This window comes from Lissotriton vulgaris, chromosome 2_1 (assembly GCF_964263255.1).
Source record: "Lissotriton vulgaris chromosome 2_1, aLisVul1.2, whole genome shotgun sequence".
Classification (NCBI taxonomy): domain Eukaryota; kingdom Metazoa; phylum Chordata; class Amphibia; order Caudata; family Salamandridae; genus Lissotriton; species Lissotriton vulgaris.
The window spans coordinates 792,403,685-792,422,155 of record NC_141687.1 but is presented as its reverse complement, the minus strand read 5'-3'; the positions used below and the strand labels follow the sequence as shown (position 1 = coordinate 792,422,155).

Genomic DNA, 18,471 nt, shown 5'->3' with positions numbered 1-18,471 from the left:
GCGAACAGTGTGTTTGCCCCCTTCCCGTGCGTCTCTTCGAGAGGCTGCATGATTACAAAATATCCTCTTCACTCTGTTCTTGTCGTGGCTAGTAATTGCCCTCCGATTAGAAAGAGGTCCTTACACCCAATTTCCTCTAAAGAAGACTTCACATACTTCAACCATTGGATGCTCATCCCTTTATCCCTACTGAGGCAATCCATAATTATTTGTCTATTCAGTTTAGCCTCCGGATTAACCCAGATCTTAAGCCAGGCCGTAATTGGTTTAACCTGAACCAAATCCTCAATGTAACCATGCCCAATTCCTTGTGAGTGATATAGGGAGAAGAGCATTGTGGAATTTCGAGCAATTTTCTCAAATATTTATTCTCCTCTATCTGTAGCTGGTGAACATCGCTATAGCCCCAAACTTCAGCCCCGTATAACACTTTAGAGCAACAGATCGAGCTATACAAATTCACCACTTGCTCGGGTGACCACCTACCCAGCCTACGACCATAATTCATGATTGAACCTGTAGAGGACACTAACTTACTACAACGCTCCTCAATTAGTGTTTTAAAATTTAAAAGCCCATCAAATAAAATCCCTAGGTATGAACAAGTCTGACCTTCCCTATGATATGGTCACCTATTTTGTAAATAAACTTCTTGCAAGGTTTGTTCCCTACCTCCATGATGTAGGACTTAGTCAGGTTGGCCGACAAATCTAACGTGTCCATAAAACTAACAAACCCGTCTATCATACGCTGGAGTGCCTTCGGGATACGTGCTAGAAGCACCGCATCGTCTGCGTAAAGCAGCACAGGGACAGCTCTTGTTCCAACTCTTGGCGAGTCCACCTTCAATTTAGTTAAAGCCTGGTCTAGTCCATTAATATACAGGGAGAACAGGAAAGGGGCCAAAATACATCCCTGTCTAACCCCGCTAGTACAGGGGAAAGATGTTGTGGAACCCCCCTCCCGATTATATCTAACTTTTGTGGAGGTGTTACAATGTAATCCTCTTAATATATTCATTATGCCCTGTTCAACCCCCAGTGTACTCGTAAGAGCCCACAACTTCTCTCTGTTAACGTGATCAAACACTGCGGTTAGATCCACAAAACCTAAATATACCGCCTCCTTACTGGCTATGGTGTATTTAGCCACCAATAAATATAAATTTAAACATTGATCCGTCGTTGATCTCCCCGGCCTAAACCCGTACTGGACGTCTGTGATAATATGATGTTCCTCCTCCCAATCCATTAGACTTGTTAAAATCACGCGTCCCAAAACTTTGGCTGTTACATCAATTAACGAAATAGGGCGATAACACTGAGGGTTCTCACTAATCTGATGGCATCATCAACACTAGCATAATGCACAGGACATTCTTCATATGAAATGAAGTTCATAATCGACACCACTATATGGCCAGGACATGTCATGAATCAAATTATATCCCTTTCTGTTTTCTTAACACCTGTAAGGCACCAATGCTACCCTGTGCCTATCACTCCATCTTTCACTCTGAACTCCCTTGGTTACCTCATTACTTTCATGCACCTCCCCTTCCTACATATCATCACTATTTTTGTTGTAATCCAGAACCAAGTCCTCCTTCAAATTCAAACCACTCCAGATACCCGTTCCCAGCTATTCATCATCTCCCATACCATCATCATATAACGCCACCCTTCATTAGATGATAGTAACTCCATCCCTTGATGTTAGAGAGGCCACAATAAACCTTTTCATCCCTTCACACGGATGTTCATGAGCCATTAAGAGCTCATCTGGCAGCTCCTTGCCCTTCCTCTCTGCATTTAACAGGATTGTCTATTGTCCAGCCTCCGGGCTGTTAATGCCAGAAAATACTTGGCACGCATAAGTTGATCCAACTTTTCTACCCTCATGCTCTCCCACCTCTGTACTCAGCGCCCATACTCATCTACCCTTCCCTCCTCTGAGATTTATAGCTACTTCATTCCCACTAAACCTTATTGTAGTCTTCATACTTTCAACTTCATCATAATCTCTGTTAGTATTATGCCCTTTACCATCATTGCCTTCTCTTGCCAGTAATTGCTCCCATTTTTGCTGCTAATCTGTCTCAACTTCTTGTGGCCCACTTAATATTTCCCTTTCTTTCTTCCCAGTCTGTGACTTAATTTCACATGCCCTTGTACCCTTTTGCACTGTCACTATAACTGTTGGGTGCCCATGGGACTTTGGTTCCTGTCATGACCCTGAGGCACCCTTCTCATCTGGGCAGGCTGCTCAGTGCTTCCTTTCATGAGCCCTCTGGTGGCCCACTAGAGGCCCTGCACACTAGGCTGCTGGACGGCGCTGCAGTGCTAGACTTTGCATTGTTACCTTCCTGTTTGCTACTCCCTGCCTGCCATTTTTTGTCGTTAGGTGATCCAACAGCTCTAAGATCAGAAATAAACAATAAACAAGAAGACATATGAGCTCAGGAAAACACATTTTAAGGAAATCAAACAAGGCATAATATTGTAGTCCAATATTGCCAGTGTCCATTGCCTCTAGTTTATGTAGATGAATACATTTTGGCAGTTGACCTGTAGTTTCAACTGTAGTGGACTTATCTTTATAAGCAACATTGAACAAACATGTGTAGATCAAACCAAACCTCTCATTCATAGATCTTAAAGTTGGATGCAAATCCCCAAACTATTCTTATCTTTTTGTTGTGATGCTTAATACGCCAAGAGAGAAAAATACTTTTTGTGTGAGCCATAACATCTGCTTCCGTTATTTTTAAGCTGAAAACACTTTTATAAGATCAGAGAATTACAAGAAGAGTACAGTAATGTCTCTGGGTTTGGAAGAACCACTTGAAGAGAGTTTAAGCCATTATGATGAGCTCTCTGGATATTAAGCGTAGCATCTTCTTCCAAGCCGACTATCTTAGAAATAGTGGTGTACAAAAATGAAATCATATCCTTCAAATCCTACAGCGAAACCATAAATTCATAAGTTGTCCATTGTGATTTTCTAAATCTTTTGTTTGTTACTTGAGCAATGTAACTTCTGCCATCACATCAACTTAAGTAGTAACCTCTTGTGTGTCACTAATACTTTGCTCAGCTCCTGATACTCTGGACTCCAGTTGTGACAATGTCTACTTTAATCTCTGGAGAGTATTGTTAGCCTGTATAACAAATGGATTAAAATTCCCAATCTCCACCATCAAGTTCTGCAGGGTGAGCAAAGATGAACATTTAGTTTGAGATGATGAATCTTTCTTTGGTCTTTCATTACCTCTTATCCAGCTTTACGAGAATTGGACATTGCCTAATTAGTTTAGGAATGGTCAACATCTGGCTGTCTAGCTTTGGAGGTGTACAGTCCACCATGACACCTACATTAAAATTCCTTCATCTGGGTTTAGTGAATTTATGTGCTGTCCTGGTGTATTTGATTAAAGAAATATGGATTGCTGGGTGTATCTTCATATGAAAAGGAACAGTCAACCTTATTTATACTCATATTAAGAGAGGTTGTGTGAAAAATATACATAGAAAATAGGGTTTTGTTTTCGTTTTGGATGAGAATCGGGAATCCTAATGTGTTTTAGTAGATAGCTATGCTGCTGTCAGGAATACACATCCTACTGAACCCCTGTCCCAGCAGGACAGAAGATTACTATCGAAACAGGGTTGTGGAATTGTATAATATATCTACTTGGCCAAAGGTTGGGATTTTTCTGAAATCTACTAGTCCTGTATAAATATATACTCTGAAGTCCCATTTGGTGCCATGGAGTGAGTTGAGAAATGATGACATTGTTCTAAATATATCAAAGCCCTGATACAACTCTTTGCGATTGTGCAAGGGCTCATATTAAATAAGGGTTTGATTTTTTATAAAGACTTTTATTATCCCACATTTGTGATTATACCAAACTCTGACTATAGCAGGGTTCTTTTCATTTCAAATCTTTAACTTCTTACTGTCTCCATTTATGAACAGGTTCTGTTTAGGGCAGCTTTTTTTATCAGAATAGGGTTCTGAGTTTACCAGCACTTTAGTTATCCTGGAGTTCCGATCAGAGCGTAGTTCAGTATATACTATTTTTCTAATTGCATTGTTGCTCTCTTTCTTACTTCAGATGCATCTTGTGAATTGGTTTGGGAAATGTATTTTAATCATTCACTAAATTCATAGAATGTTACGTTATCCAGGTTATATTTGTGGTCCAGTGTTTGGGTTTCTTATTCATGATGAACTAGACAGCGGACAGTCTTGCGATCTCCACTTGATCTCGGTTTGTAATTTTTTATCAGCTCATTTAATTTCACTGTGCCACACTACCTTGTTTGACATAACTGTGTGCATATAGCATGCACCAGCTCAGTGGCTGGTTTTCAGTTTAAAACTATATGAACTCTGTATGGTCTTGTCAGGACTAAATGGACCAAAATGTTATGGGCCCAATTATCAAAGCTAGTTACGCTTGCAACTTTGATTTTGCCCTCCAAACCACACCGACTTGCATGAAGATTTTCTTATGATCACATACTCACAGGATGCAGATGGCAAAATGAAGGTGTGGGCTGAACCTTCTCTCCAATCCCATTCTCAGTGGCAGCTTGTGATCATTATCAAAGTAATATTTGCCACAGGTTTACCTCAATGTTTTCAAAATGAGCCTTGGGTGTGCTCACAGACAAATACATCCATACACTCACATTCAGTATTTCTCACTTTCAAACCCCTTTGCACACACTTTCACAATCACGGACTGTCACTCCCAACTACTGGTGTACAAGGGCTCTGATTTAAATTTCTGGGGTACAGGTGATCTGCTGTAATAGTGCAGCTGGTGTAGTTGCACCCGAGCCTCTGTGCCCAGGTGAAACTGCTCCTGTTGCACCATTAAGAAAGACACTCATTCCAACTTCTAACTCACATAACTTTACTCACTTGATCGCTTTCCCTTATTCATACCTTCTAACTCGCTCATTCATTCTCACTTTCATTCTCATTGACACTCTCAACATGTTAAATAAACAACACTCTGTTGTATGACGGAACAACACAGGGAAATACTCTGCATGCCTTTACCACACACTCGTATGCTTTTACAACGCATTGTTTATATACAGATTAAAATTAATGAAGCCGAGACAAACAAGCATCTAATCAAATAACTTATTTGTAAACTATGCAGTTACATATATACATGTTAAGCATAAATAATATGTATACTCTTTAGGTAATATAAACATTTGTTGAGCATACATATAAGAATATCTATATATTTTTAAACTATATATAGTTGTACAAAGAAATGAACATATACAAATCAAATTATGCTTGTTTAACCCACAGGCATACTCTGTACATTTGGGTTTTGAGTATGGTGGTCATGTAGGAAAACTCGTGGGTAGTCTTGTGAAGATAATTATCTGTGGATCTTATGTTTGGGAGTAGTAAATTCCATAGTTTGGCTGCTTGAACAGAGAAAGATGTACCACCAATGTTTATTTTCTTGTATGCTGGGGTTTTGAGATGAGATGCCAATCTGGAGCAGTGGTTCCTTTGTTGTATGTATCTGGTGATTTTTATTCCTGATTAAACGTGGTCCTGTTCCATGTATTGCTTTGTGGGTGATTCAAAGCACCTTGGAGGTGGATCTTCTGGCAATCGGAAGACCATGTAGGGCCCTGTAGGCTGGGAGATGTGGGCTTGTGGCTCTACATTTAGGAGTAGTCTGGCAGCAGAGTTCTGGAATAGTTGTTGTCTTTTTATAGTTTGTAAAGATGATCCGTGGTAGAGGCCATTGGCATAATAGAGTTTAGACAGTACAAGAGACATAGGGCTAGATGTAGGTAATTTCTATTTACCGATTCCTAAATACCGAATTTTACCGATTCGGTATTTAAGAATCGGTAAATAGAATGTAGCTAAAAAATCTGTAAATTTTACCAATTCTGTAATATTCGTTATTACCGATTCGGTATTTACCGAATCGTTAATAAGGAATACCTTCCCATTCATTCCTATGGGCCTGGAGGCCCATAGGAATGAATGGGAAGCCATTTACTATTACCGATTCGGTAAATACCAAATTGGTAATAGGGAGAGCATATTCAAGGGTGGCAGGGTGTCACATTGACACCCTGTTGCACCCCTGAATCGTGCATGTGTGCACATGTGTCGCACATACATGCCCTGTTGGCATGTATGTCTGCCAGATGGCACAAAATTGCTTTTTTAAAGGTATTCGTTATTTACCACCAACTTGTAGTTGGTGGTAAATAACGAATCCTTAAACCAAAAATGCACTCACTTGAGTGCTCCCTACATATCCAGCCTCCTACATCGCAAAGGGCTAAATACCGCTCGGTAACGGGAAATTTACCAATTTTCGGCCGTTACCGACTGATATTCGCCCACCTACATCTAGCCCATAGTGCATGGACCTTGTGTGGAAATCCTCGGTGGGAGAATATGCGTTGTAGAGTTTTCATGGTAATGATGTTTGATCTTGCTAACTTATCCACCCACGCATTCATTGAAAGCTTGGAGTCCATGGTAATTCCAAGGTTTCTTACTTCCTTGGATACTTTAGAAGGTGGTCCGAGATCATCCGGCCAGGCACAGAGTTGCCCATAGTTTTTCCAATTGCCACATATGAGTATTTCAGATTTGGACACATTCAGTTAGAGAGAGCTCTATGTCATCTAGTGATCAACGGCTCTAAGACTACTCACGATTTTTGAGTTTCGTATGTCTATGGTGCTTTTCAGTTTAACAAGTGTCATATGTGTAGTTATAACATGTGAGCTGAAATTCATTGATCATTGCCTGTAATGACTCCATAGATGTTGAAAAGCAAATGGTTGAGATGACAGAGCCTTGATGGACCCCTGCTTTTGTGAAGTATGGTTTGCATTAGAAAGGGAGCATATGGATGTCATTTATTCTGTTTTGAGAGTAGGATGTGATCCTGCCGAGAGCAGCTCCCATTATGCCGACTTTGTAGAGTCTTTGGATTAGTGTTACAATCAAATGTGTCCAAGGCAGTTGAAAGGTCCAAGAGAAATAGTGCAGCGCCCCCGTTCTGAGCTACTGTGTTTTTATGGTCATCCCAGCTAGAGAGGAGGGCAGATTGTGTACCTCTACTTGGATGGAATCTTTTTCAAAAGTCTGAAACTATGGAGTTATCTTAAATGAATTCTGACATCTGGGTAAATGCTGCTCTTTTTATCAGTTTGCCCAGGAAAGGTCCATTTGTAATTGGTCTGTAGTTGTTTGTGTCATGTGGGTCGAGGTTTGTTTTCTTTAATAATGGGCATATGTATGCCTTTTTTAAGTCTCATGGAAATACTCCTGTAGTTAAAGAATTTATTTGATGATGATTATTCTGACTGGTGTGGTAGCAGAGGTAGTAAAAATAATGTTCTTGAAGATTTGTGGTGGACAAGGGTCAGACTGGCAGCCAGCTGGTCTTCTTTCTTTGACGAGATCCATAAATTCAGTTTTCCGATAGTTGTTTGAAGGAATGTAGAGAATTGGTTAGTCTACCCTTGGAGGGGTTTGTTGGAAATGGGTTAATGCCTGTGGCTTTCCTTTGTTTTAAATAGAAACCCAGCATGTCGGCTATAGTTGTGTAATGAATTTCCAGGGAAATGTCCTTAAAAATTGCGCAATAGTTTAGCAAAACTGCCTATAGCCTTTGTAATTTTTTTCTAATTTGCAAATATGGCTATCTATTATTTTGAAAACAATCACTGATTTTGCCCCTAACTATTCTGTGCGTATTTGTATTTAATCATTGAGCATTCTAGCGTTATAAATAGTGACACATTTTTACATTTGCAAACTTTCATGTTTTACTTCTGGATCCACTGTTAGCATTTTAAGCTGAGCTTGCAGCTAACTACTTCCTTAAAGCTCGCCTTAATAGGAAAGACTTTGAGTTAATGAACCAGATATACAGTTTTGAACATCTTATACATACATATCTTGCTTTGGTAGCAGACAAATCTCTGCCCCAATCATGCTGTGTTACTGTAACCTGGCAGCCAGAGGGTGTATGCTTCAGGGAATTGGGCCAACTTGTTTGTGGACAAAATGAACAAGGAAGCTTGCTGTCCTTGACCCTAAAACATATGTTATAGGACATCAGGTGATAGGAACTCCACACCCCTGCATAGACCGGTCCAGGGAAAATTGGTGTAAGGGATATAAAGAGACCCAGACAAGTTGCAAGGGTGGTCCGGTTGACACAGCAGTCTCTACTAGAACAAGGGTGACTGACTGCCTGTCAAATCTGTGTGGCGCACTGTTAGTGCGCCTCCTGACAGCATCAATGCCACTGCACCTGCTTCTGTAATACAGGGCAGACGCTGGGACAAAGTGTTTTCTCATTTGCACGGGCCCACACCTTTATGCCGGTACAGTCTGTATTACAGAAGGAGCAGTGCAAGCATCTGCGGGCTCATCTGTAATACTAAAGTGCCCCGGGGGCACAAAAAGCGGACGCACAATCTTATTATGCACTGGGAACTTTGGAATAATACAGCAGCATTTGGGAAAATATTTTGCAGTCTTGGTAAACCTTTGAGATTAGTGGACTGATAAACACCATGGCAAAGAGTAATAGAACATGCAGGGTGGCTGATACCGGAGATTTAATTCAAAAGAATAGCAGGGTAGGTAAAGTATAAAAGCATGCACATCAGACAAATTGTCATAGGTATTAGTCATTATTGACCCGGCGGCCAGTGTAGAGACCCCAAATGGGGATGACCTTAAGATCAAACTACCTCGAAACTTTACTTGGGTTGCTCAGAATACTTCAAAATGCTGTCACATTGCAGAACTATTGAATGATGAAGCTCTTATATAAAATATATGAATATTGAATATGGGCTGGTTCGGAAAGATTTGCCCTGGCCATACTGACGGATTCTTGTGGTCATCTCTTACCATGGGAATAACTTTTGCGCTGGAACAAGTTTTAAGATTTTCTTTCATTTTTAGGTCTGGCACAGACCAAAACCTTACTTCATGTGCATAAACAACAAGTGTGCTTTTGGGTCCAACCCTTCCCCTGTTTTTATTAGTACAGGTCTACAGGAAGACGTCATTGCTGTGCAGCGCACGTTAGTGCTGCCAGGTGATCCCAAGCGAGTCCGGTAGTTACAGATTGCACCATAGGTGTCTGTGCTGCAGTTTCTCTCCGGTTTTGGCTCTGACCACAGAGCTCTGCCCCTGGGGTTCTCTGTTTGGTGCACCGCTTCCCCATCTCATCTCCTTCAGAACAGAACTGAAACAATAAGTGCATCGCACTATTATGCAACCACTGTCCGCCTGCATTAGAGGCGCACAAGGATACTCCAAGCTCCTCCTCTCATATCGAGCAGGAGCTCATTTAGACGAGCCTCTCTGCCAGGGCTTCTTCTGGCGAGATCTCGCCACCCAAGGTGCAGCTGGAGAGCTTGGAGGCAAGGGAAAAGTTCCCGACTCCATCTTCTTCCACCAGCGACTCTGTTGTGGCAGCGGGCTCAGTCTCACACTAGAGCAGCTGGTGATCAGTAGCTCTGGTTTGATGTGTTAATGCATGAAAACACAATGTGTGCATGTCCTTGTGATGTGTTAGCAAATTAAATGTAGATCTATTGGCTTTGCCAATGCTCGTTTTAGATGTTTGTGTGCAAATGGAATTCAAACGATTTGCGCAAGTTCAACCTGAAGGTAGTCGAGCGTTTGTTTTCTGACTTGTAATTGTACTCCGCTCTGAGAATACAGTTGTAAACCTGAGATCTTTCAAGGTGTTTTATAATTTGTAGCTTAAGTAAAAAAATGGTTCATTTTCTAGAAAAATAAATACTTAATAGAGTGCACGAGCCACCGAGGCATCTGGCGTTAACAATTATAGTTGTAGTAGCAGAGACAGTTCAAAGGCAGAACTGCGCAAAGGCAGAGATAGTCTTTGTGCTTGTTTCTTTTCAGAGATTCATTTCTTGGCGATATAGCTGTTTCTCTACTATAACAGGCTGTGCAGTTTTACCGCAGTTGACCTCTCTGCTTTAGACACTCGCGGGTTGTTCCTGAAGAGAAGAGAAGGGAAGATAATGACTGCGTTTCTCTCCATGACAACTGTATAACAGATGGCCTTCGTGTACGAGAGTCAGATACGTGATGACGAGTTTACTACATTTACGTTTTAACAAAGACTGATTCTCCCGTAAACATGAGTCACAAGCAACAAAGAAACTTCATTGATTACCCATTTTTTTTCGCTTTCGAATAGTGAATCATGAACTCGCAACATAGGTGTGGTTGGCTGAGGTGTATACTGTATAGTATGTTACCTCATTACATCAACTGCCTCGTGGGGTTGCGTAGGTGTTTGCATTCAGTAAGTGGAATTATTCATGGGTAATATTCCATGCGGGGCATTTGACAGCTGGCTGACTAAACAGAGGACGAATAATGGTACGGGGCTTCTAATATGTAATAAACGTCATCTTTTAAAAAATATATATTTTTATTTTTGTCCTCATTTATGCGATCTTGATGTAAAAGCTACAGGGTCACCTCTCACTAAGCGCCCTCGGGGATGAGGTGGGAAACTATGCCTTGATACCAACAGATTACCATCTTTACATGAGTTTATACGTCGCTGTCCCAGCCCCTATAAAACTCATGAGGTTCATGATCGGGATGGTTCAAATCATTGGACATCCATTCCCTTCCTATCCTACCGTCTATATGTGTCTCACGGTCCCCAATACTTTGTGCGCTTACCTTCCCCTCTAAATCTGTCCAAGTTCTTTTGAATTTATCAACTGATCGAACCCAATCTTCTACCTTCAGGTGCGAGGGAAGAATCCAATTGATACAGCTCTTGCGTCTAGCAATTAGTATAAGTGTAACAAAAGGTGTTTCTGGCTCTTTGTTAAAATAGTGTTGGATTCATTTGTATCTAATATGCCAAAAATAACATTAAAGGTTCTTACCTTGATAAACGTGTTTTAAACTTTCATCAATAATCTTACCAATTTCACTCCAAAATATGTGAGGACATGAATGAAACATATGGATGTCATTGGCTTCTCTCTCTCCACATTTTGGACATTTCTTGATCACATTGGTATTCATTTTTGATAACTTTTCGGGGGTCCAATAAGATCTGTGCAAAGTAAACAAATGATTTTTCCTAAGAGGTGTAGAAATTATAATATGCCATAAAAAAGTGTAGGATACTTGCCATGCTTGTTGCAAGTCTTGAGCTGGAAAAAGCTTCTTCCAATTAAGATCTGGGGTGTCATTTTCGGCTTCCTTCTTCTCCACCAAGTGCCAATACCACTTTGAAACTTCTTTCTTCCCAGGGTCCTTATGAAGTTCGTGATCTAGAATCCCAACGTAGTCTGGCCATGACGCTTGGTCTTTAGCCTAGCAAGCCAACTGATAAAATTTAAACCTACATAATTCGTCCTTCTTCATCTCCACTAGTTCGTCCCATGATTTTAATTCACCAAATTCCAACAACTTTCCCCACATAATAATTCCTGCCCTTTTCAATGGAAGTGCTAATAAGTCTCTCAGGCATTCGGGTGTTCCTGGAGAGTTCCATATCAGTGCTTGGGGACTATAGTATGGATACTGCCATAGTTTCCTCATGTCTGACCTTAGTTTGAAAGCTGCTCTTGGCATCTTTAACCTAATTTTTTTGAAAAACTTTTGATGGCCGAACCTATATAAACAGTGGCCGTGTTTTGTCACCGCTTCCAAGTAGGGAGGGTATGACTCATAGTCTCAGAAGAGATATCTTTTGTTCTTAAACTGGAAGGCTTTGTAATAGGACATAATGTCTGGGCTAGCTATCCCGCCCTGATTCTTCTTCCGGCTCAGCTTCTTCCATGCTATCCTGGCACTTTTGGATACCCAAATGAAAGAGTTTATTTTGCCCTGTATTTTTTTAGACATCGTGAATCAAAGTCCAGAGGGATCGTATTAAAAACAAAAGTGAATTTCGGAAGGATGGCCATTTTTATTACATTGACCCTCCCCATGAAGGTAGAGAGATAAGCAACTCCAGGAATTCAATAATTTTCTCATCTTTTTTGCTTTTGTTTCCAAGTTTGTCTGGGCTATGTCGTCAATACCTTTCAAGACTTGAATTCCAAGATATTTGATTTTTCTTTTGGAATCAATTTGTGGAGTTGGTATGTTCCAATGCATTACCTCTGTTTTATGATGGTTTATTTGGTAACCAGAAATTTCCCCAAAACCTATTAATACGTTGGTTATACTATTAAATGACTCATTTAGATTACTAGAATAAATCATTAAGTCGTCCACATATAGTGCCACCTTTAAATCCCAGATATTAAAGCTAAAAGGAATAATCTCTTCCGATGTCCTAATCATATTAGCTAGCAGCTCTATATATAAATTAAAAAGGTAAGGGGAAAGGGGGCACCCCTGCATAGTGCCTGTTTTAATTTGGAAACTATTTGAGGTAATTCTGTTAATAAGTAATTTCCCTGTTGGTGCTGAGTAGATGTTAGCTATTACCCGTGCAAAATTCTGACCTTGGTTATTGTGTAAAATGACTTTTTGTAGATATGCCCAATTAACACGGTCAAATGCCTTGGCCGCGTCAAAAGTAAATATTGCTAGGGGTACCTTCTCATGTGTTGCTATGTTTATGGCTCCAATCAGTTGGTGTGTAAGATCATGCAGCTGCCTCCCTTTAATAAATCCCTTCTGGTCCTTATGAATAAGCTTGTCAGATAAAGAGCCTCATCTTTTTGTTAAGACCTGAGTGAAAATTTTATAATCTGTGTTGAGAAGTGAGATTGGTCTATAAGACTCGCAATGAAGAGGATCTTTGCCAGGTTTTAATATCAAGCTGATTGTCGCCTCATTCCAGGATTTAGGAATTGGGAGGCCCTCCATAAAGATGACGTTAAAATGATCAGTTAGCCTTGGTGCGAGACAATCTTTCAAAACTACATAGAGCTCACTAGGTATGGCTTCAGGCCCTGCTGCTTTACTTCTTTTAAGATTGATGATTACCTCCAGGACCTCTTTTAAGGTTATGTCCACATTCAAGTATTTAAATGAATCTACGTCTAACTTCATGACACATGAGTTATCTAAATATGTGTCTATTGCTATGGGAGAGGGTGATAGAGCTTCCTTGTGTAAGGCCTGAAAGAAGTGTTCAAAAGCTTCTTCAATGCCTGCCTTGTCTTCTATTATTTGTCCACCGTTTTCCTTATGGATAGCAGTTATCTTGTTTCTATTTAAGTCAGTTTTAAGCTTCCAGGCTAACAATTTACCGCTGTTCTCCCCAAATTCATAGTTTGACAGGGTACTAGCTTGCCATCTCTTCCTTATTTTTTCCTCTAAATCGGAGACAAGTTCCTGTTTCAGGTTCATTATTTCGTCTTTTAGGTTATTCTGGTCTTCTTCAGAGGTTGAAATTTCTAAAGTGGCTTGCCTCTCTAGTATGTCCGCTTCTATTCGTGATATTTTGAGCTTCTTAAATTTATTTTTGCCTATCGCTATGCCTGCTAGTGTACCTCTAAGCACAGCTTTATAAGCCTCCCAGACTATCGTTTTAGAAACTTCCCCTTCACCATTTTCCTTAAAGTAATTTTCCGTTGTAGATCTTAGTTCACTAATGATTTCTTGATCTGAAGGAAGTGTCCGGTCCATAGTCCATCTTCTCTCGCCCTGCCCTGACTCAAGCTTAATATTTAGTTGGACCGATGAGTGATCCGATAGATGTGCAGGCAGGTGTTGGACTTTTTTAACATTATTACTTAGAAATTTGTCTACTAAGAAATAATCTATTCTTGAGGCATGGCCATATTTATAGTTTCTAAAAGTGAATTTATTTGTTTGGTCCCCTTTTAGATTCCAAATATTCATTAGACCTAGATCGTCTTTAAGCCTAATCAAGCACTCTCGCATCTTGGGTAGGTTTAGGACTCTGCCTGGGGGATGCCTATCTTTTTTTAGGATCTAGTAAGATATTATAATCACCTCCTAATATAATTGGTGTAGACTGAAGTAAGAACTGTGTGTATAGCAATTGAAGAGGCACAGGGTCATCTATGTTAGGGCCATAGTATCCAGCCACAGTGAAAGCAGTGTCTCTTACTTTTATGTTTTTTATGGCCCACCTTTCTCTTGAATCTACTAATTGTCCTACCAACATATACAACTGTGATTTTTCTAATAATGATAGCTACACCCTTGATATTGCATGCTTGATTTGTGCAAACAGTTTCACCGATCCAATTCTCATATTTTATAGCTTCAAGCCATTCATCTCTTAGGAGATGTGTTTCTTGTAATATCATGACATCGCAGTTCTGCAATTTAAGATATTCAAAAAAATTTTGACGCCTCCCCCTGGTTCTTAGCCCATTCACATTCCAAGTCATTATCTTCAGTTCGCCGATTAAGTTTGAAATCCTTCCTTCTGCTTATAATTCCTACCCTGTTTGCTATACAATTTACATATCAGACAAATATTTTTTTTGCTTTTTCTGCCAAATGCTCCCCACACAAAAACATAACTAATGTGCATAAGAAATAAAGAAGAAAAATTGTGCTTACCCCCACCCTGGAGAACCCGCCCCATTACCATTGAGCAATCCTAGTTGCCCAGTATGAGGACCGCGGTTGAATGGGAATTATGTTAAAGCAATGAGGCTCATTATGTTACTTATCCTTATTTATCTTCATGTGTTCTAATAATAACTCCACTTCTTTCGGGTCTCTAAAGTTGTAGGTTTTATTACGCCACATTATGCGTAAGAGGGATGGAAATCTCATTTGGACAGTGGCTCCTTCAGCCCTAAGGTCCTGCATATATTTTCCTAGGGCCCATTGCCTATCAGCTGTTGCCTTGGATATGTCTGTGCGGATTTTATAGTTGAATCCATCTCTTGTCAGGGTGCCAGCATTTAGGGCCTTGCTCAGTATTTGTTCTTCTATTGAGTAAGTCCTGAAATTAACTAGAACTTTACGTGTATTTTTCCTATCTCTATTGAGCCGAAATGGGTCTCTGTGGACTCTCTGTATATCTTCATCCAAGTTTTTTGCATCCATGTCAGGAATGAACTCTTTTAAGAGACTCACTACGAAAGACCTTATATCTTGCCCTTCTTGGCCTTCAGGAATGTTTAAAAAACGTAAATTATTTCTCCTTGAGTTATTTTCTAAGGTCTCATTTTTGTCCTTGAGTTCTCTCTCTGATGAAGCTAATTTCTCTATGTCGCTCTGACAGAGCCTCACTTCCTCCCTGCCTTGCTCCAAGGCAGGGGAGGTCGAAGAACATCCTATCGAACTCCCCATTGAAGCTACTCCAGAAGATGCCCCACAAATAGAGGGTGGCCTACAGCTCGCTAAGGATCAAGGTAGCGAGCAAGATATGAATAGTACTATAAGGGGCGATATAGGAGTTTTAGTGGCCTTGTTGTTAAAAGAGATGAAAATCGGGTTTGCCAAAGCCGAGAAAAATCAGGGAAAAATCCAGGCTACGTGTGAGACCTTGGAGACCAAATTTAACGCTCCTGTAGAAAGAGTGGTGGTGGTTGAAACAGCCTTGGAGCAATAAACGTCCTCTTCGAGAACATCACCAGTCTCGGTATGGATCACCACAATAGGTATAATATGGGTTCAAAGAACAGGGAAGTGCTTTTGGCTGTAGCAATATTGAAATATACTTTATCACAGGTGCAAAATATGCGTCCTGAAGGAACAGCAAATGTAGAAGTGTGTGTGTGAGCGTTGTAGGTTGGGTGTGTGTATGAGGGGAAATGAGCAAATGTAGGTGTCAATGGTGAGTGCCTGTTTTTGATGCCCCAGTGATGTGTAATGTACAGATGTGTATGTTGGTGTGACCTTTTTCAGTTAATGGGGTCATGGTGGGTATGTGAAATATGTAGTAATGTATTTCTTATGGCGTAAGTGTAGTAGTGTTTTTTTTTTAAATATAGTGGGTGCATGATAGCGTGTATGATACAGTGATTGATGTTAGTGTGATAGTGCATATCATGCTTTTGCATGTCTAGTGTGTGTGCTTTTATGGTAGATCATGCTTGTAAGTGATAGTGTGTTTTGGTTTGTGATAGTGTGGTGTGCCCATGTGTGAAATAATATATATATGCGAGAATATAATGGAATATATGCTTCCCTCAAGCATAGATCAAGCTCAGCGTGCAAAGTTTCTTACACCTGAAGACCAAGAACCGCCAAGCCGATCTTTAATTGTGTTTGTTTCATTGGATTACATAGTACAAGAGCCATCAGGTTTTATCATCGGGACTCACTAAAGTACATAAAAAAACACTTACACAACACTTTGGAAGCGGTAATCACTTCACTTAGATGGTAATTCAATGGTATTGAGTTGTGGAGTGATGATAGGTGATTGTAGTGCAGTGGTGGGGGTTCATATGTAGCAGGCTGTGGTGCACTTGTGGGAGGTAGTAGTGTAACTGCATGGGTTATGCAGTGGTGGTGTGATTCTGTAAAGTGTTGGTGCTGTAGTCAAGGGTTGTAACCTGGTTTTTGGGTAGTAATTGCCAGAAAGTCCAACAGGAATGACGTATGCTTACACCCTTGCTTGAACCGAACAGAATGATATGTTAGTTAGAAGTGGACACGGGCAAAGGGCAGTGAGAACATAGACAATGTATATTGCCACTCTGCCTGATCAAACAGCTGAGCACTGTCTTCAGTTGGTGGAGCATTGATATCTAAAGACAAGAAGAAGTCTTTTGTGAGTGTATTTATATTGCTGCTGCGCCTGCTTTTTGAATTGGTGTATGATATACCTGTAAACAATCGCTGTATCCCCATCGCTCTAAGGTGTGATGAAACTCTGTCCTCTAAGAATTGAAACACAATTATCATCTAGAAAATGAATGTCCAGAGCGTGCAGGCGTATTACGTATTTCTCAATAAAGACAACTACTTTTGATTTATATGAACACACTTCTGTGATTCAATTATTTTCAAAGGAGCAGGTTCATAATCTACAACTTGACCCATGTACATTGCTATTATAGAGCTCCTCTGATGACAAGCAGCCTCTTCCCCACTCAATGTATACACCTCAATACCAAACGAATATCAAAGAAGTGGCTATCAAAAACGTGTTCATAATCCTCAAGGGATGACTTCTGAAACAGTGTGTACAAGTCCAAATACTTAATTTCAGATACTTCTCTATATCCAGTTCAGTATTTTATTGAAATTCATGTATGACAACAGTTTGCAAAGTCTCAACACTCTGGTAACATGGTTCCTGCTTCAGTAACTATATAACTCAATTGTCGATTGGCTAACAAATACGTTGTAGACCACGAGCAACTTATACTCTGACTTCAAAATGGCAGCCAACACTTACAATTCTTTCAAAAGTCCAGTGGCTTCATGGGGCGTGTAGTTTCCTTGACTGAACCCTTGCATTTCACAGAGTGCATCAGCAGAGATTTGAAAACATTTTTCCAAGTGCCACCAACAGTTAACTTATGCTGTCAACCTTTTCTTCTCCTTCTTAATGTGCAGGCCGTCAGGCAGTTCAGAGTATCATGATTTTTCACATGTCAAGTGTGAAGAGGTGAGGGAGACCACAGATCATGGCAGTAGAGCACTGGAGAGCTGTCAACAATTTGATGCTGTCAGTAAAGCAGTGATATGCCATATTACTTCATTTCAAGGTGATCATAGTGCATTTGTAAGTAGCATGGTATTGTTGTGATGTGGGTGCTGATGCAATTATATGGGATGGCTAACAGTAATGTAGAGGATATTCTAGTTGAGTCAAGGAGTGTGGCATTGGGCATGGTGCTGTGGTGTTGATTGGTGTTAGTGCAGTGGTATGCTATAGTGTGAGTATTCGTGCAGATCTAAGGTCCTAGTGCTCTGCTGTTGCAGCAGTGAATTACTAAGAAGAAATGTGCTGCAGGGTTGTTTCATGATGCTAGGGTTATTAGTGTGGTGGTGGTGGGTTGATTGTCCAGCCTTCAGGATAGCAAGACTACATTGGGGTTCAGTGTGGCTCGTGTTGTTGGAAGATAGTGCTCTGCTGTTGCAGCAGTGAATTACTAAGAAGAAATGTGCTGCAGGGTTGTTTCATGATGCTAGGGTTATTAGTGTGGTGGTGGTGTGTTGATTGTCCAGCCTTCAGGATAGCAAGACTACATTGGGGTTCAGTGTGGCTCGTGTTGTTGGAAGATAGTGCTCTGCTGTTGCAGCAGTGAATTACTAAGAAGAAATGTGCTGCAGGGTTGTTTCATGATGCTAGGGTTATTAGTGTGGTGGTGGTGGGTTGATTGTCCAGCCTTCAGGATAGCAAGACTACATTGGGGTTCAGTGTGGCTCGTGTTGTTGGAAGATAGTAGTAGGGTCTTGCTGTGGGGTGGTATTGCAGTGGAATTTTGTAGTGCAGGAGCGTGATAGTGCAGCGCTGTG

The 18,471-nt window shown here is 40.6% G+C and overlaps 1 protein-coding gene across 5 annotated transcripts in view; it reads left to right on the top strand.

The window, feature by feature from the left end:
* The window catches only part of GPR155 (G protein-coupled receptor 155), a 283,844-nt gene that overhangs the window by 18,686 nt on the left and 246,687 nt on the right, over positions 1-18,471 (top strand). Inside the window, exon 1 of one of the 5 annotated variants that reach the window (XM_086956158.1) lies at positions 17,583-17,717. The exons of the other annotated variants lie outside the window; for them this stretch is intronic. The gene's annotated coding sequence lies outside the window, so the exon portion shown is untranslated. Of the gene's footprint in view, positions 1-17,582; positions 17,718-18,471 lie in introns of those variants that run through there. 5 annotated transcript variants of the gene reach the window in all.